Genomic DNA, 21,125 nt, shown 5'->3' with positions numbered 1-21,125 from the left:
GCCTACCTTAAAATTAGTTTCCTAGGTACTTTATTTTCTGTTGGGTCGAGGCATTTCTTTATGAGAAGATACACATCCTACCCTTCTGATGGAATCATTTTCAGAACGTGCCTTTGCCTCTGGGGTGGATTGAACCTATCAAGGTTCTTCCTTTCCTGACTGTAAAGTCACAATCTAACTTTAAAGAGAAGCTAGTGATGCAAAAAAAAAAAAATCGTGTGTTGATTTCTCTGGGCTGTGAGTGCTTGCCGACTTTCAGACAGGGTCATGAACAGGAAATTTTTACAAGGCATTTTAAATGTTTTTTTTATTGCAATACGCATACAATGAATACATAGAATGAAAAGAGGGTGCAGGCGACTCAGGATTCACGCCACCCGGGGGTTAAGGAACAGTTGTTACCGTGCAACCATCAGGCCCTCGAGCCAAAGGGGATAACTTCACTCAGCTTCACTTGTTCAATCATTGAAATGTGCCCACAACCTTATGGGCTCTCTTTCGAGAACTCGTCCTCTCATGTTCTCCATATTTATTGCTTATTTATTTAACATTACTATTTCTTTCTTTTTATTTATTTCTTTGTTGTCTTTTGCACTCTGGTTGAACCCCCAGTTGGTGCGACCTTTCATTGATTATATTATTGAATTTGACAAGAAAATAGACCTCGGGGTTGTATATGGTGATATATATGTACTTTGATAATAAATTTACTTTGAACTTTCTTGAACTTTGAAAATTGAAAAATCACATACTTTTGATTTTATTTATTAATTGAAGGGTATAATGAAATATAGTACAGAAAAGAATATCTTTCATGTTTCATAAACTTTTGAGCTGACCGGTGATTTATTAACAATGAGCTATTAACTTTCTTTCTGTGTCTGTTTTTGCAATTTGTAGCAGTGTTGCAACTTGAAACACTGACAGTGTAAATACTTTGAAGCTCTGAAGTGTTCCAAAGTAAATCAAGTCAAGTCAAGTCCAGTCAACTTTTATTGTCATTTTGACCGTAACTGCTGGTACAGTACATAGTAAAAATGAGACAATGTTTTTCAGGACCATGGTTTACATGACACAGTACAAAAACCGGACTGAACTACGTAATTAAAAAAAAACACAGAGAAAGCTACACTAGACTACAGACCTACACTGGACTGCATAAAGTGCACAAAAACAGTGCAGGCATTAAAATACATAATAAACAGGACAGTAGGGCAAGGTGTCAGTCCAGGCTTCGGGTATTGAGGAGTCTGATAGCTTGGGGGAAGAAACTGTTACGTAGTCTGGTCGTAAGAGCCCGAATGCTTCGGAGCCTTTTCCCAGATGGCAGGAGGGAGAAGAGATTGTATGAGGGGTGCATGGGGTCCTTCATAATGCTGTTTCCTTTGCGGATGCAGCGTGTAGTGTAAATGTCCGTGATGGCAGGAAGAGAGACCCCGATGATCTTCTCAGCTGACCTCACTGTCCCCTGCAGGGTCTTGTGATCCGAGATGGTGCAATTTCCGAACCAGGCAGTGACGCAGTTGCTCAGGATGTTCTCAATACAACCCCTGTAGAATGTGATGAGGATGGGGGGTGGGAGATGGACTTTGCTCAGCCTTTGCAAAAAGTAGAGACGCTGCTGGGCTTTCTTTGCTATGGAGCTGGTGTTGAGGGACCAGGTGAGATTCTCCGTCAGGTGAACACCAAGAAATTTGGTGCTGTTTACGGTCTCTACTGAGGAGCCGTCGATGTTCAGTGGGGAGTGGTCTCTCTGTGCCCTCCTGAAGTCAACAACCATCTCTTTTGTTTTGTTCACATTCAGAGACAGGTTGTTGGCTCTGCACCAGTCCATTAGCCACTGCACCTCCTCTCTGTAAGCTAACTTGTGTTTGACAGAATCCAAAGCTTCCCTCTGTACTGGTTGACAGGCCACCTGCTCTAGAGGGCACTACAAGGAGTGAAAGGGTTGGGAAACATATTTCAGCACTGCGTGCATCAAGGGAGGCTTTCACTGAAGCAGAGCGTTCAGAGAGAATTCGAAGAGCACTGAGGGCACGGCTCCATCCTACAGATGAGACAGGGGACAATGAGCATTACAAAAGAGCAGACTGTACAGAATGGAAAGGGTCGGGAGTTGTCGTTGGTCAGGATGGACATGTAGTATTCGTGAGACACGGAGGTACATATGTGAGAGTGCATCATTCCAGACCAGGTAAAGCACAAACTGAAGCTGATCAGAAATCCATGGAGAATGGCACAAGAAATGAAAAGCACTTACTGATACAGCGTCACACCGCACAGACAGTGCTGAAGAGAATGCAGTTGGGGACTCGACTGACTAGCTTGACCAGAAATCATCACAAGTGCAAAGAGAACATCAGAATCAGAATCACAATCAGGTTTAATATCATCGGCATATGCCGTGAAATTTGTTAACTTAGCGGCAGCAGTACATGATAATACATGATGATATAGAAAACAGAATCATTCAATTACAGTAAGTATATATACATGTATTGAAAAGTTAAATTAAAAGTTCTTCAAAAACAGAAATAAAAAAGTGAGGTAATGTTCATGAGTTCAATGTATGTCCATGGAAGTTTCAGTCTTAAAACAGAACGAACTGTGAGATTTGTAGACCAAAACACTAGTATTTCATAGAAAGCTGAAGTCTTAGGATGAGCAGGCAAAGTCACTGGGAGAAACAAAAACTGGTACAACTTGAATTACCTAGAACCAGCCACTGTCGCTGGCAGGACAGGGTCAGTTGACATATCGCGTGTAGACAGACTTCATGTTAACTCAAGTATAGATCAGGCTGGGCCTTCTGAGAAATGTCAAGGTGAAGATGTCCTGGTAACTATGGAGGTGTCATTTGAATCTGCAAAACAGGATGAAATCATTAGTTGGAGAAATAATGGAGTGTCTGAGGAAGTCAGAGACTTTGGCCAAAAGACAGTGTCTAAGAGATGGTGTACACCCTGAAAGAAATCCTGACAGGAATTACACCAAAAGTATGCCTGGTAGGTAGAGGTTTTAAGGAGCTGAACACAAGAGAACTCTGAAAAGACTCACCAACATGTGCAGCAGAGTCTCTCCAACTACTTCTCACAGTGATATGTCAAAAGCATTGGCAACCCCTTGCATGGACACAAAATCCGCATTCTTACAGGAAAAGGAGCTGTTACGTGATATTTACATTAAACCCCTGCATGAAGCCAGAAGTGAAGGAACACTGTGGAAATTCAAAAAGTGTGTGTGTGTGTGTGTGTGTGTGTGTGTGTGTGTGTGTGTGTGTGTGTGTGTGTGTGTGTGTGTGTGTGTGTGTGTGTGTGTGGTCTAGCAGATGCATCACTCTACTGGTACAAAAAAAATCAAGGAAATATTGTTGAAAACAGGTGGAAAGATGTCACAAGTGGATCCAGCTGTTTTTTTTTTAATTGGCAAGATTCAGAATGTCACTTGATTGGAGTGTTTGCCAGTCATGTAGATGATTTTATATTGGGAGGCTCACAAAACTTTACCACAACAGTCATCCCTCAGCTAGAGTCAGTTTTTCAGGTTCGAGGGACATGACAGGTTCTGCTACTCTATGTAAGGATAGACATTCTTGCTGTTGACAGAGCAGTACCAAGAAAGCTACGTCAGGAGTCTTCAAACAATCCCCATGGAATCTTCACGTGCCATACAGAGGGATGCACCCCTCAGTACCACAGATCAAAGGTGGGTGGCAAGACAGGGCACACCTGACATCAGGTTTGATGCCTGCAACTTGGCATCCAGCACAAAAAAAAGCCACAGTACAAACTTTACGTGAGGCAAACAAGAGAGTGTGCAAAGTTCAATCTGAAAAAGTAGACTTGAAGTTTCAACAGATTGGAAAAGGTGGCTTATTGAGTCTCGTTGTCTTCAGTGATGCCTCACTTGGAAATCTTCCTGATGCAGGTTCTCAAGGCAGACATTTTATTGTACTGACGGGAGAAGAGGGAAGATTTTCACCTCTCTGTTGGCAATCAAAAAGGATCCAAAGAGTTGTACATGGTGCACTGACCAGAGAAACCCTTGTGATGTCTGATGGTATTGAGAACGCCATTTATCTGGCCACACTCTATTCTGAGCTTGTCCATTGGGACCCAAAGATTCTACAAATAACTTGTCACAGACAATTACTCTCTGGTTGATGCTATCAAATCCAACAAGTCAGTTACAGAGAAGAGGCTTCGTCTAGCACAGGAACTTTTCCAAGCACAGAAAATCCATCACATGGTCAACTACAAAGGACCAGCTAGCTGACTGCCTCACAAAGAAGGGAGCACTAGCTCTTGTACTGCTGAAGGCAATTAGTGATGGCATTTGTTACTTTAAGAACTGTATCAACGTCAAGGGTTAGAACTAATCCCCGTATCCTAAAGGACACTCAAGCAATAGAATTAATTCCCATATCCTAAAGGACATTTGAGTTGATATTTATATTTAAAATTTTTTTTTAATACTCTGAATTTTTTTTTAGGTAAAGGGTATCTTAAGAAGTTTATTAGCCCTAACAACTAGAGTTAAAAGTAATATATCTAAACTCCAATGGGCATTTTTTATAGATACATAAAAAGGAAGGGAGACTGTTGAGTTCTGTTCATTTGGGCTATGTAAGCATTTAATTGGCATGTGCACTTTCCCCGTTATGGGTATGCACATGAGGGTGACGGCAGAGGGGACGTGCGTAATGCACACGAGGGTGACAGTGGAGGGGACGTTGCGTAATGCACACGAGGGTGACGGTGGAGGGGACGTTGTGTAATGCACACGAGGGTGACAGTGGAGGGGACGTTGCGTAATGCACACAAGGGTGACGGTGGAGGGGACGTTGCGTAATGCACACGGGGTGACGGCGGAGGGGACGTTGCGTAATGCGCACGAGGGTGACGGTGGAGGGGACGTTGCGTAATGCGCACAAGGGTGACGGTGGAGGGGACGTTGCGTAATGCACACGGGGGTGACGGCGGAGGGGACGTTGCATAATGCGCACGAGGGTGACGGTGGAGGGGACGTTGCATAAGAAAATGGCAACATAGTGTGCCAAACGTGAATGGAGAAAGTGAAGCTGAAAAAAAAGAACAAACGAAAGTCTTTGTTGTTTAAATGTTACCAAGTCACGGACTAAGGCAATCCAGCTTGTCTTCCAGGGAGCAGCCCCTACTGGAGCAACCCAACCTAGTGCCCCCTCCATGCTCTCTTCTCTCCCACACCGCCTTCAATGCCTCCTGCCTTGGGTGCCTGTAACGGGTGACGCTTCGGCACGAGGGCCTGATCAGCACAACAACCCGAGGCCACGCATCGCTTCCGCCAATGAGCTGGACATGCAGTGTTTTGTATTGTCAATGTCCCACAGGGTCCCGTGATCACAAGAAAAACCATTTGAGACAAACATTCGCACCACTTGTTTGTCCCAGAGAGGCTGCTGCATCCATGCACACTGCCATCAAGAACTGCAGTCATTCCTGCCTGTAAACTTAAGGACATAATTAAAATATCAGGAGTGGGATATTTGGACTCTCAAACCTTCTTCCTTATTCACCGTCACAACAACTTTCTGTACTTACTTATTTACTTAAGCACATCAGCCCTACTGGAGCATCTCGCTAGAGTCCTCTATCCTGGGTCAGTCTTTCAAATTGTTGCCAGGTCTAGCCCATTTTCGAAGTCACTCCTCTCCCAGGGATGAAGTATTTGGAGCTTCTGTTAGTGTTTCTGTAGCTTTGGGATTTTATGGGATGGAATTGCTGGTCCCGTGCCCAACCCTCCTCCTTTCATAACTGAGTTGGGACCATCCATGGCAGAGTTAACAATGTTCTGTTCCCAAATACCCTCATTCCTCTGAAGCCTAACAACCTAATGATCCCAATTCTGAATGAAGTTGATGAATGAGCTTCCAAAGACTCTCTGGTAGGAAACTGGGCATGTGTGGGGGGTCTTCATGGAGTTTTTGTTAACCCAGATCCCCTTCTGACTATAAGGTATGATGGAGAACAAATATCTCTGACACTACTTGCCATGGCCTTGTACAGATGCCTTGGAGTCATGGCTTCCTCTTTGATTCATATAGCAAGTGTTAGGTGGCTGATTGCTATCTCGGTTCCCACACAGTTCCCACGAATTTACAGTTCTAAAGCATCTGTGTGTGTTGGCTGGCTACTCAGTTTAATATCTGGTGCCAACCCCAGATCAGATTAGGGAGGTTAGCTTTATTTGTCATATGTACGTCAAGCTTTGCCACACTTCCAGCACCAGGATAGCATGTTGTTGAAAGAGGCCTGTCAGTCATTCTCTTACGATGAGGAATGTAACAGAGATCGTGCTTGCTGCATTTAGCAAGGGACAACTTGAAGTGTTTGCCCTGCTGGTTAGAGTCACCACTCTGGGTTGGACCTCACCAGATCAAATACAGTATATAGGCAACAAGATGAACAGCCACACTCACACCAAGTTTGCTCTGAATGTGGCTATTCTTCTTGGCATAATTTTTGACTAGTCAGGCCATTATAGTGTCATTGACCATTGTTGTCAAGGGCTGAAATTTCATTTGAACTTCTGTATGGATACCTCAGAATAAAGAATGGAGATGAAGAGGAATTTCTAAAGTCAGAGAGTGGTGAATCTGAGGAATTTGTTGCCACAGGCGGCTGTGGAGGCTAAGTCATTGGGCATATTTAAGGCAGAGGCTGATAGATTCTTGATTGGTCAGAGCACAAAGGTATATGGGGAGCAGGTAGGAGATCGGGACAGAGAGGAAAATGGATCAGCCATGATGAAATGGTAGAGCAGACTCAATGGGCCAAATGGCCTAATTCTGCTCCAATATCTTATGGTCTTATCTGCTTAACTGATTACTAACAGATACTGTAACCTTGCATCTATCTGCGATACCCTATGTAAAGTGCTTCCCATGTCTCCTTTACAGTAAAATTTTAAAAAACTGAATTCTCAAAAGTTTGTAAAGAGTGTTATATAAATGCCAGTCTTTGTTTTCTTTTACATTCAGTTTCCTTGCACGTTAGTGTTTGCCTACATTGCACTTTTTTGATAGGTTTTATATTTTATTTTGCTCTGCTATTGTTTTACCTTGTTCTAGTTCAATGCATAGTGTAATACACCAAGTGGCCACTTTATTAGATACATATAAGACCATAAGACATAGGGGCAGAATTGGAGGGCTTTCAGCCCATCGAGTCTGCTCCGCCATTCCCTCATGGCCAATCCCACCCGATCCCACTCAACCCCATACCTCTGCCTTCTCACCATAACCTTTGACGCCCTGCCCAACCAGGAAACTATCAACTTTTGCATTAACTATACCCACAGAATTTGGCCTCCACGGCTGTCTGTGGCAGAGCATTCTACAGATTCACTACTCTCTGGCTAAAAAAAAATTCTCCTTACTTCCATTCGAAAAGGTTGCCTCTCAGTTTTGTGGCTGTGTTCTCTAGTTCAGGACACCCCCACCATAGGGAACATCCTCTCCACATCCACCTTATCTAGTACTTACAACATTTGGTAGGTTTCATGAGATCCCCTCACGTTCTTCTGAATTCCAGTGAGTACAGGCTCAAAGCTGCCAAATGCTTCTCATGTGTTAACCCCTTGAGAAGGATAACCCTGGAATTATCCTCGTGATACACCTGTACACCTGCTCATTAATGCAAATTCCTGATCAGCCAATTACACAACAGCAACTCAATGCACTAAAGCATGCAGACATAGTCAAGAGGTTCAGTTGTTGTTCAGACCAAACAACAGAAGGGGAACAAATATGATCCAAGTGACCTTGACAGTGGAATGACTGCTGGTGCCAGACAGGGTAGTTTGAGTATCTCCAAAACTGCTGATCTCCTAGGATTTTCATACACAACAGTCTCTAGAGTTTCCAGAGAATGGTGCGAAGAACAAAGCCATCCAGTGAGCAGAAAATGCCTGGTTAACGAGTGAGGTCGGAGAATAGCCTGAATGGTTCAAGCTGACAGGAAGACGGCAGTAACTCAAATAACCGCATGTTACAACAGCAGTGTGCAGAGGAGCATCTCTGAATACACAACACAGTGAACCTCGTAGCGGAAGAGTTACAGAAAATCGTAAATATACACTGAGTATAATTTGGACTGTATAAACTAGACAAACTTTACACTGTGCCAGTAGTAAATCAATACCAATACCAATATTTCAGCCCGTTTAAATTCCTGTGAAATTTAGCACCAGGTGCAGGAAGTATCACTTCTCTCTTTCCCTTTCCCATTTCTTCACTCACTTGCCTCCTTGAACATACTTCATCTAATCTGTAACCTCTCTCCTGCTCTGCACCCTCATTTTAATAGGGATAAGAAGGCTGTGTTCGGGTTATTCAAATACAGTAAACACAAAGTACACTGCAGATGCTGTGGTCAAATCAACACGTACAAACATGCTGGATCAACTCAGCAGGTCGGGCAGCATCCGTTGAAACGAGCAGTCAACGTTTCGGGCCGAGACCCTTCGTCAGGACTGAAGAAGGAGGGGGCAGGGGCCCTATAAAGAAGGTGGGGGGAGGGTGAAAAACCAATCAGAGAAAAGATCCAGGGGTGGGGGAGGGGAAGCAGGGAGGGGATAGGCCGGAGAGGTGAAGAAGGAATGTAAGGAGAAAGCACTATGGGTAATAGAAGAAGGCAGAATCATGAGAGAGGTGATAGGCAGCTAGAAGAGAAGGCAGAGTGAAAGTGGGATGGGGGAAGGGAGAGGGAGGGAATTACCAGAAGTTGGAGAATGCGATGTTCATACTAAGGGGCTGGAGACTACCCAGACGGTATATGAGGTGTTGCTCCTCCAACCTGAGTTTGGCCTCATCATGGCAGTAGAGGAGGCCATTTAGGGACAGGACTCCCATAACTACCTTGAATCGTGGTTTCCCTTCTGCCGTCATCAATGATGCCCTCACCCGCATCTCCTCCATTTCCCACACTTCGGCCCTCACCCTGTCCTCCCGTCACCACAACAGGGACCGTGTTCCCCTTGTCCTCACCTACCACCCCACCAGCCTCCAGATCCAGCATATTATCCTCCGCAACTTCCACCACCTTCAACAGGACCCCACCATTGACATCTTTCCCTCTCTACCCCTCTCTGCTTTTCGCAGGGATCGTTCCCTCCGTGACTGCCTGGTCCACACGTCCCTTCCCGCAGATCTCCCACCCGGTACTTATCCCTGCAAGCGTAAGTGCTACACCTGTCCCTACACCTCCTCTCTTACCATTCAGGGCCCCAAACAGTCCTTCCAGGTGAGGCAACACTTCACTTGTGAGTCTGTTGGGGTAATCTATTGCATCCGGTGCTCCCGGTGCAGCCTCCTCTACATCGGCGAGACCCAACGCTTCTGGTAATTCCCTTCCCCCATCCCACTTTCACTCTGCCTCCTCTCCTAGCTGCCTATCACCTCTCTCATGATTCTGCCTTCTTCTACTACCCATAGTGCTTTCCCCTTACATTCCTTCTTCACCTCTCCAGCCTATCCCCTCCCCCACCCCTTGATCTTTCCTCTGATTGGTTTTCCACCCTCCCCCCACCTTCTTTATAGGGCCCCTGCTCCCTCCTTCTTCAGTCCTGACGAAGGGTCTCGGCCCGAAACGTTGGCTGCTCGTTTCAACGGATGCTGCCCGACCTGCCAAGTTCATCCAGCTTGTTAGTTCGTGTTCAAATACAGGTTAGTTACTTGCCTCGTTATCAAGCTACACAGCTCCAACATAACAGGATGTCAGGTCATTACCTCATTGACAGCTGTTTTTGCTTTATCCTACACTCATTTGAAACTTTATTAAGTACAGAACGTGTACCAATGTGCCTGCTGCACTTCTGTGGCTGTAGCACATCCATTTCAAGGATGAAAACACATCAGATTCATCACTCCTGATGAAGGGTTTCGGCCCGAAACGTCGTCACTGCCTCCCCCCATAGATGCTGTCTGGCCTGCTGAGTTCTGCCAGCATTTTGTGTTTTTATTTATTTCCAGCATCTGCAGATTCACTTGTGTTGCATTTCAAGGATGGATGTGTTGTGCATTCAGAGATGCGCTTCTGCACTCCACTGTTGTAATGGTTGGATATTTGAGCTACTGTTGCCTTTCTGTCATCTTCCTATCTGGCTGTTCTCCTCTGACCCCTCTCACTGACAAGGCACTCACTGGATTTTTTTTGTTTCCTGCACCATTCTCTGTAAACTCTAGAGACTGTTCGGCATGAAAATCCCAGTAGATTGGCAGTTTCTGAGATACTCAAACCACCCCACCTGGCACCAACAATCATTTCATGCTCAGGGTCACTTAGATCACATTTCTTCCCTTTTCTGATGTTTGGTCTGAACAATAACTAAACCTCTGGACCATTTCTGCATATTTTTATGCATTGAGTAGATATTTGCATTAATAAGCAGGTGTATGGGTGTACCTAATAAAGTGGCCACTGAGTGTAATGCCATTAACTAAATTAAAAAATGAAATAGCTGATTACAGGAGTATTTTACTTTTTGTAAAGCATGCTACTGAAATACTTGGAAACATTTATTTATTTGATTGCAAGAATTAACCTTGAGCTATGTTCCCTCTAAGCTGTGCACGTGTGCACACACGTTTTTCAACCAGCGCACAAAAGGTTAGTTACATAAAATAATGTAGCAATTAATAATTATACTGATTGAAAATAATCTTTTAGCTAGATGTTTCTGTTAACTAGTTAGTCGGTTTTTCAAATACCACAATGCACGTCACTAATTTACGATACAGACAGACAGACATACTTTATTGATCCCGAGGGAAATTGTGTTTCGTTACAGTCGCATCAACCAAGAATAGTGTAGAAATATAGCAATATAAAACCATAAATAATTAAATAATAATAAGTAAATTATTCCAATTGGAAATAAGTCCAGGACCAGCCTATTGGCTCAGGGTGTCTGACACTCCAATGGAGGAGTTATAAAGTTTGATGGCCAAAGGCAGGAATGACTTCCTATGACGCTCAGTGTTTCATCTCGGTGGAATGAGTCTCTGGCTGAATGTACTCCTGTGCCTAACCAGTACATTATGGAGTGGATGGGAGACATTGTCCAAGATGGCATACAACTTGGACAGCATCCTCTTTTCAGACACCACTGTCAGAGAGTCCAGTTCCACCCCCACAACATCACTGGCCTTACGAATGAGTTTGTTGATTCTGTTGGTGTCTGCTACCCCCAGCCTGCTGCCCCAGCACACAACAGCAAACATGATAGCACTGGCCACCACAGACTTGTAGAACATCCTCAGCATCATCCGGCAGATGTTAAAGGACCTCAGTCTCCTCAAGAATACCTCACCTTTCCTATTCCGGTTTGTACAGTTGCATCACGGCGGCAGCCATCTTTGGCAGACAGTGGTCATATCGTGAAGTTTACAAAGACCTGTTTCAAATCCTGTAGATAGCTTACTAAGTTTTTATTGAAAAGAATATTCATTCACTATGTCGAATTCAAAAGAAGTGAAGGGTGTGAAGCGCAAAAGAGCTGCAAATTTGTTTAAAGTTGAATGGCTTAACAAAGACAGGAGAGAGAAAAAATAACTGAGTAACTTAAATATGTATGTTACTTTGTTGTTATTCTGTGCAGTTTATGTCAAATATTTTGTAAACCTACATAAACCATGCCATGTGTGCATTCAGTACGCACATACTTTTGTCACAGGAAAAAAATTCGCACAACATAAGATTTTTCTGCACACTGACTACTAAAAATTAGAGGGAGCATTGACCCTGAGCCCACCATAATTACAATGAAGCCTCCCTGCTTCACACAGGCTATCTGGGTCTTTCCAATGGCTGATACGTTTTACAACAAAGAGTTAGCAGGTTAATTGGCCCAAGTGTGGATGAGTGGTAGAATATGAAGGGAGTTGACGAGATTAAAAACGAGATTTGCACAGGATTAGTGTGAGCAAGTACTTGATGGTCAGCACAGGTTCGTCGAGGTTTGGACTGAACAAGTGAACCACTTGCTGCCACGTGATTGGCTGGTCAGATATTTGCATTACCAAGGTGCACAGGTGTACCTACTAAAGTGGCCACTGAGTGTACGCAAACTGTTTCCCAAGCTTCCTTTATTGCAAACAGTGACGGTGCTTCAGAAGATTGCATTCTCAAAAGGACGTGGGAAGTGCTATATCGATGCAAATATTCCTTTTCCTTCACGTCCAGGTGACTCAGCAAGTCAAGGAGTTTCCAAATCTCTTCGAGCAACACACACTAAAAATGCTGGAAAAGCTTGACAAGTCAGGCTGCCCGACCTGCTGAGTTCCTCCATCGTTTTGTGTGCATTGCTCAAGAATTCCAGCATCAGCAGAATCTCTCATGCTCCAAATCTCTTTGAATTTTCTTTGTTTAAAGCACACTTAGCTGGAAAGTTGCCTCAGGCCCCGGGCTTAATTATCAGTAAGGTAGCTTACGTTTGCTGAACTTCTCCAAAACCTGATTACATTAAAGACAATTTCAGAACTGAAGGACAAGTCCATAAGGCACAGCAAGGGCTGCTGCCTTCTTTACTTTTGCAAGAGCAGCTCTGCAAAACAGTTCAAAGTCAAATCTGAAAGGATGTCCAACGTCTAAATTGTTTGGAGAATGAGGTGCAGCAAAACCCTTCAGCCCAGAAGACCATACCATATTGGAGCAGAGCTGGGCCATTCAGCCCATCGTCTTCTCCACCATTCAGTCATGATTTATTATCCCTCTGAACCCCATTCTCCTGCTTTCGCTCCGTAACCTTTGACACCCTTACAAGTCAAGAACCTATTGATTTCCGCTTTAAATCTGCCTAATGAATTGGCATCCACAGTTGCCTGTGGCAATGAATTCACCGGATTCACCACCCTCTAACTAAAGAGATTCATTCTGATCTTTGTTTTAAAGGGATATCTTTGTATTCAGAGGTTGTGTCCCCATTCCCATTGGAAACATTCTCTCCACTTCCACTCTATCTAGTCCTTTCAGTATTTGATAGGTTTCATTGAGATTTTGCCTCACTCTTCTAAACTCTTAACAAGTACAGGCCCAGAGCCATCAAACACTCCTCACGTGGTAACCCTTTCATTCCCAGGATCATTTTCATGAATCTCCTCCAGATCCACTCCAATGCCAGCACATTTTTGCATCGTAGAACAACATGTTTTGGAATTTAATAGAAGCATAGAAACATAGAAAACCTACAGCAAAATACAGGCCCTTCAGGCCAACAAAGCTGTGCTGAACATATCCTTACCTTAGAACTACCTAAGCTTACCCATAACCCTCTATTTTTCTAAGCTCCAGGAGACTCTTAAAAGACCCTATCGTTTCCGCCTCCACCACCGCCACCGGCAGCCCATTCCACACACTCACCACTCTCTGCGTAAAAAACTTACCCCAGAGATCTCGTCTGTACCTACTTCCAAGCACCTTAAAACTATGCCCTCTCATGCTAGCCATTTCAGCCTTGGGGAAAAAGCCTCTAACTATCCACATGATCAATGCCTCTCATTATCTTGTACACCTCTATCAGGTCACCTCTCATCCTCCGTTGCTGCAAGGAGAAAAGGCCAAGTTCACTCAACCTTTTCTCGTAAGGCATGCTCCCCAATCCAGGCAACATCTTTGCAAATCTCCTCTGCATCCTTTTTATGGTTTCCACATCCTTCCTATAGTGAGGCAACCAGAATTGAGCACAGTACTCCAAGTGGGGTCTGACCAGAGTCCTATATAGCTGCAACATTACCTCTCGGCTCTTAAATTCAGTCCCACAATTGATGAAGGCCAATGCATCGAATGCCTTCTTAACCACAGAGTTAACCTGCGCAGCAGCTTTGAGTGTCCTGTGGACTCGGACCCCAAGATCCCTCTGATCCTCCACACTACCAAGAGTCTTACCATTAATACTATATTCTGCCATCATATTTGACCTACCAAAATGAACCATCTCACACTTATCTGGGTTGAACTCCATCTGCCACTTCTCAGCCCAGTTTTGCATCCGATCAATTTCCTGCTGTAACCTCTGACAGCCCTCCACACTATCCACAACACCTCCAACCTTTGTGTCATTGGCAAACTTACTAACCCATCCCTCCACTTCCTCATCCAGGTCATTTATAAAAATCACGAAGAATAGGGGTCCCAGAACAGATCCCTGAGGCACACCACTGGTCACCGACCTCCATGCAGAATATGACCCATTTACAATCATTCTTTGCCTTCTGTGGTCAAGCCAATTCTGAATCCACAAAGCAAGGATCCCATGCCTCCTTACTTTCTCAATAAGCCTTGCATGGGGTACCTTATCAAATGTCTTGCTAAAATCCTTATACGCTACATCTACGACTCTACCCTCATTTATGTGTTTAGTCACATCCTCAGAAAATTTAATCAGTCTCATAAGGCACGACTTGCCTTTCACAAAGCCGTGCTGACTACTCCTAATCATATTATGCCTCTCCAAATGTTCATAAATCTTGTCTCTCAGGATCTTCTCCATCAACTTACCAACCACTGAATTTAGATTAGGGGAAACATATATCTCTCAAGGACTTCTTTTCATTTCATGTTCTCAGTTTTTTTTTGCAGTTAGTCTTCTTTTGCACACAGGTTGATTGTCAGTAACTCAGCCATGGACAGTCCAAAGTCCAGCTGCGTAAGGAGGAGGGTTAGTCATGGGGCTAGTAACCCCATCCTGTTAAAAACTCCGAGCTACAGAAACACCAACAGAAGATGGGTATATGTCTATACCCATAATAATTTTATATACCTCAATCAAGTCTCCCCTCATTCTTCTGCGCTCCAGGGAATAAAGTCCTAACCTATTCAACCTTTCTCTGTAACTCAGTTTCTTAAGTTCCGGAAACATCCTTGTAAACCTTCTCTGCACTCTTTCAACCTTATTAATATCCTTCCTGTAATTCGGTGACCAAAACTGCACACAATGTACTGGAAATGTTGGTCTGGGAGAGGACACATACTGGTTTCCTTGTCCTTCCAGTGAATTTAGGGAATCTTCTGTAGGTTATGATGTTGGTCTTCCTCTAGTTACTCCGTCTTAGAATAAAGAAAGCCATGGATCACTACAGGCTGGCAGGAGAGCCTGGCCTGAGATCTTGACCTTCAAATATCCTTCATCTCAATTGAACTAAGTCTGTTTTGAAAGAGGTGGCTCATTGACTGAAATTTTACTTGAACTTCTCATGTATGAATGTAGCAATCCAATATCTGCTTCTTATTTGATTTCCAGCATCTGCAGATTTCCTCTTGTTCGTCAATGAAAGATCAACCAGAGTACAGAAGAAAAGAAACTGTGTACTTGCAAAGATAAATAAATAGCAGTAAATAATGAGATGAGATAAAGAGTCCTTAAAGTGAGATCATTGGTAGTAGGAACACTTCAACGATGGAGATAGTGAGTGTAGTGATTCCCTTTTATTCAAGAGCCCGATGGTTGAGGGGCAGTTACTGTTCTTGAACCTGGTGGGGTGAGTTCTGAGGCTCTTGTACCTTCAACCTGACGTCAGCAGCAAGAAAAGAGCATAGACTGGGTGGTGGGGATCTCTGATGATGGATGCTGCTTTCCTACAACAGTGTTTCATGGCAATGTGCTCAGTGGTTGGGAAGGCTTTACCCATGATGTATTGGACTGAAACCACTGCCTTTTGTAGGATTTTCTGTTCAAAGTAATTGGTGTTTCCACACCAGGCCATGATGCAGTCAGTCAATATACTCTCCACATCTATAGAAGTAGAGATGCTGCAATGCTTTCTTCGCAATTGTGAAGAAACTTGAATCCATTGTTGTGACCTGAAGGTCAGAACATGCCCTTTGTCTTGCAGATGTTGAGCATAAGGTCCATCATCTCTTTTAGCTCAGATTTCAGCTTGGATTTTATTCTCTGGGCATCAAGCTCTCAAGTATCTTCTGAGTACCATTGACTACTGCATTTGGGTATCCTTGGATCTGGAGTGACATTTTTGAATAGTTTCTCATTCGTTCTGAAGGAGGTCTGTTGGAGGTGAGATGGAACATTGGAAAAACAGTTGGTGTACTGATGTATCATTGTTTGACACCAGAGAATGGTTCTTCATCAGTGCCATCTCTGAGCCCAATATCCTTACCACTGAAGCCCTAGTTACACTCAGTCAGCTCCATTGGGCAAGGCACACATTGTTTAAACATGAGAAAATCTGCAGATACTGGAAATCCAAAGCAACACAAAATGCCGAAGGAACTCAGCAGGTCAAGCAGCATCTATGGAAAAGAGTAAACAGTTGATTTACTCTTCTGGCCAAGACCCTTCATCAGCACTAATAATTGCTGTCGGCCTGAAATATTGACTGTTTACTCTTTTCCATAGATGCTGCCTGACCTGCTGAATTCCTCCAGCCGTTTGCGTGTGTTGAATGCACACGTTATTCACTTGTCTCACACCAGATTTCTGAAATGTGCATTTTGTTCTGAGCTTTGTCATGGGAAGTTAATTATCTGGTAGACAAAGAAAGTATTCAAGGTGATACTCAACCCTACCTTGAAGAAATACAATATGCAATGCACTAATTCCTGGGAACCTTTATCCATGACCACTCGAAGTGAAGCTGCAGTAGGCAAGTCTGTCCTACTATTCAATATGGTCATGTCTGGTCCATGTTGGCCTCAATTCTTTCTCTGTGCCAGTTCTCCAAAACCCTTCCTCTATCAAATATTTATCCATTTATACATCCTGAATATATCTAATAATCTAGCCTCCACCATACCTGGGAAAGAGAAATCCAGAGATTCACTATGTTCTGAAAGAAGAAATTTCTTTGCTTCTAAGTTTTAAATGATTGGTAGCTATTACTCTTCTTCATAACTATCATACTGGTGAAAATATCTCCATATCTATGTTGTCAAGCTAACGATCTTACATGCTTAAAGAAGGTCATCCCTCATTCTAAGTCTAAAGTAAGTTTATTACTAAAGTACAGAAATGTCACCATATTCAAACTTGAGATTTGTTTTCTTGAGGGCATACACAGTAAATCCAAGAAACTCACTAGAATCATTGAAAGACTGCATCCAACAGGATGGACAAACAACCCATAAGCAGAAGACAATAATCTGTGCAAATACAAAAATAATAATAAACAAGAGCCTGATGGTTGAGGGTAATAGCTGTTCTTGAACCTGGTGGTGTGGGTCCTGAGGCTCCTGTACCTTCTTCCTGATGGCAGGAATAAGAAGAGTGCATGACCTGGATGGTGGGGGTCTTTGATGAAGGATACTGCTTTCCTGTGATGGCACTGAGTGTAGATGTGCCCAATGGTGGGGATAGCTTTACCTGTGATCAAATGGGTCACAGTCACTACTTTTTGTAGGATTAGGGGCATTGTAGGATTATGTGTTGGCGCGTAGCCTAGTGGGCAAGGCATCAGACTAGTAACCTGAAGGTCACTGGTTCGAGCCTCAGCTGAGGCAGCGTGTTTGTGTCCTTGAGCAAGGCACTTAACAACACATTGCTGTGTGACGACACCGGTGCCAAGCTGCTTGGGTCCTAGTGCCCTCCCCTTGGACAACATCGGTGGTGTGGAGAGGGGAAGGCCTGCAGCTTGGGCAATTCCCATACAACCCTGCCCTGGCCTGCACCCTGGAAACTCCAGGCGCAGATCCATGGTCTCTCGAGACCGATGGATGCCTCCACTAAGGGCATTGGTGTTTGCAAACCATGATTTAATGCAACCTGTCAAAATATTCTCCATCACGCATCTATAGAAGTTTTAGATGTAATGCCAAATCTTCACAAACTTATAAGGAAGTGGAGACACTGTTGTGCTTCCTTCATAGTGGCACTTACATGCTAGGCCAGGGCAAATGCTCGGAAACGATAAAACCGAGAAGTTTAATGTAGCTGACCCTCTCCACCTCTGATCCCCTGATGACTACTGATGGACCTCCTGAAGTCAATAATCAGCTCCTTGGTCTATATTGTGGCCCTGCTCAGCCAGATTTTCTATCTCACTCCTTCATCCTGACTCTTCACCACCTTTGATTCAGCCAACAGCAGTGATGCTGTTTAATTCTTCTGAACTCAAAGGAATACAAGCCCAAGCTGTCCAGCCTCTCTTAATAGATGAACATATTCATCCTGCGAAGTAGTCAGGCCAATCTCCTTGCACTGCCTCCAATCCTCTTATACAGTAGGTAAGGGGAGGAAAGCTGTGCACAGTGTTTCAGGTGTGACCTCGTCAACATCGTGTACAACCTCCCTAACTCCTAAAGACCAAAATGGTGGTTGCCTTCTTAACCACCTGTTAGACCCACCTGATAACTTTTACGATTCATGCACTAGAATATCTAGATCACTCTAAACTTCACTTATTTGCATCTCTCCACTTAAACACTAAAATGCCTGTTGATTCAAAGACAATATTGTAAAGTAAGTGCTGATTCCCAAGTATTATTTCTGAACAATCCATGAACACTACCTCATTATTCCTTTTTATTTCCACTATGGTCCTGATGAAGGACCTGATCATTCCTCTCCGTGGATGCTGCCTGACCTGCTGAGTTCCTCCAGCAGGTTGCAGCAGCAGCCTTGCACTCAACGCCTGCAAGACCAAAGAATCGATTGTGGAGTTCAGAAAGGGTAAGACGAGGGAACACACAGCAGTCCTCATAGTGGGATCAGAAGTGGAAAGTATGAGCAATTTCAAGTTCCTGGGTGCCATATTCTCTGAGGATCTATCGTGGGCACAACACATCGATGCGGCTACAAAGAAGGCATTACTGTGGTTATATTACTGATGCACCATCAATAACTCTCTGAGACGTGAGGTGAGATATAGGCTTTTATTGGCTGGAAGAAAGAACAAGCAGCAATTGACCACCACACTACATCCTGGAGACTGAGGGCAGGGCTCAGGCTCCAATCGCCTTTATAACGGGGTCTGTGGGAGGAGCCACGGTCAGTGGGAGGAGCCACAGGAGCAGTCAGCAGGGGGGCGTGTCCAGACAGGTATATGTAGTTCACCACAATTACATTAGGAGTTGAGGAGATTCGGTGTGTCACCAAAGAAACTCCCAAATTTCTACAGATGTTCAGTGGAGAGCATTCTGACTGGCTGCATCACCATCAGGTATGGGCCGGGGGGCGGGGGTGGGGGGTTGCCACTGCACAGGATCGGAATAAGCTGCAGAAATTGTAAATTCAGTGAGCTCCATCATGAGCACCTGCATCCTGGCATCCAGGACATCTTTAAGCAGTGATGCCTCAAAAAGGCAGCATCCATCATTAAGGAACCCCATCACTGAGGGCATGTCCTTTTCTCATCAGGGAGGAGGTACAGAAGCCTGAAGGCGCACAGTCAACATTTCAGGAATATCTTCTTCCTTTCTACCATCAGATTTCTGAATGGACATTGAACCCACGAACGCTACCTCACTACTCCTTTTGCACAACCTATCTAATTTAACTTTTGAATACATATACTACTTTGTGTAATTCAGTTTTTATTATTATGTATTGCAATGTACTGCTGCCACATAACAACAAATTTCATGACATATGTCAGTGATATTAAACCTGATCCTGATTCTAATTCTGTGTGTGTTGCTCTGGACTTCCTCTGGACATAAGAGATCTGCAGAATCTCTTGTGTTTGTGATTTGCAATATTTATTTGTTTTTGCAATTTATAAATTTTTCTGTCCTTGCACTGTCATCGTGGCTAACCCTCGAGGTCGAGGATGATGGTCTTTGTTCTGTTTCCACAGAGTGAAGACGCCTGTGCGTGTATTTGTTTAATGTGTACTTGATGTTGCACTCCAAGAAGCACACGATACTTCACAAATCAACCAAATGATTCCAATGGCATGGAAGCCACGACGATTGGAGCTGATGAATTTGTTGCAGCCTTCATCCGCCTTCACAGCCATTGAGTTCGAAGTAACTCCGTCCTCCTGTTCCACTGTTGAGGTCTTGGTTGGATTGTTCTTTGTCAGGGACCTCACCCTTGACCTTACCGCCATGGGTGACCCTACCAGGAGCACAGCTCCAGCCGGCATCGCTCTCGGGATCTCTGGACCACACAAGCTTCTCCACCACGACAAGGTGACAATCCATGGAGAAGACTGTACTGCTGCCGCAAAGCAACAAATTTCACATTATATGCCACTGATAATAAATCTTATTCTGATATTATCTGTTTTTTTGAGATAAGACTGAAACCCTCTCACTTATCTCCACTATTTCCGAAAACACATACCTTAGAAATATTTTTTTTAATTTCATGAATACACTAGTCAATTGAGAATTGGTGGGATCCTAAAACGTTGCCTTCAATTGAATGGAATCTATTCTGAGCATTGAAGAGTCTGTGTTTTGGCACCAACTGTCCATTAGATGGCAGTCTGCACCAAGTAACAGCAGCGACCAGGAAACCTGACAGTGAGCAGGAATCAACTCATGATTGCTTTCCACTGCCAGTAACTCACCACTGCTGTCCCCGAGCTTAATAAAAGTGACCCCGACGAGTCACTAAAAAGGGGTCCAGCTCGGACTCTCTCCAGCCCTGCACAGGAGTGCATGGCATCGCTGCTGTTAATGCTGTGGTAATCCAGGAATGTGAATATTCTCAACAGTTTACAACTAACACTTGAAGGGGCATTGTACTTTGTTCTGGCAGTCTGTTAGAAACCTTAGTGTTCCTCAGAGTAAGCAGGTAAGCAATACATTCATTCACCTTATTCTTTCTGTGGAAGATCCAGGGAGGCCAATCCACTGCCTGGCTCTTTCCACATGTCCTTTCCCCACACTAACTTCTGGAAAGCTGGATGTTACTGGGCTCTGGGAAAGGTTCTGAAATGAGCTTAATTAGAAAGCTTGCAGTCACCATGGTTCATCTGTTATGCTGCATCTTTATACATCATAAACAGGAGCTGGGCTAGGCCGTATTTCTCTCTCAAGCCACCTTCACTGTGCAGAAAGATTGTGTCTGAACCTTTCTGCTTTCTTGTCTACAGATCTCTAGAAGTCCTTAGCACCTAAAAAACTTTTGATCCCTGACATAAATCTACTCAACATCTGAGCATTCACAGCTCTTTGAGTTGAGAGAAT

The sequence above is a fragment of the Hemitrygon akajei genome, chromosome 11 (genome assembly GCF_048418815.1).
Source record: "Hemitrygon akajei chromosome 11, sHemAka1.3, whole genome shotgun sequence".
Classification (NCBI taxonomy): domain Eukaryota; kingdom Metazoa; phylum Chordata; class Chondrichthyes; order Myliobatiformes; family Dasyatidae; genus Hemitrygon; species Hemitrygon akajei.
Note: the sequence above shows the minus strand (reverse complement) of the source record.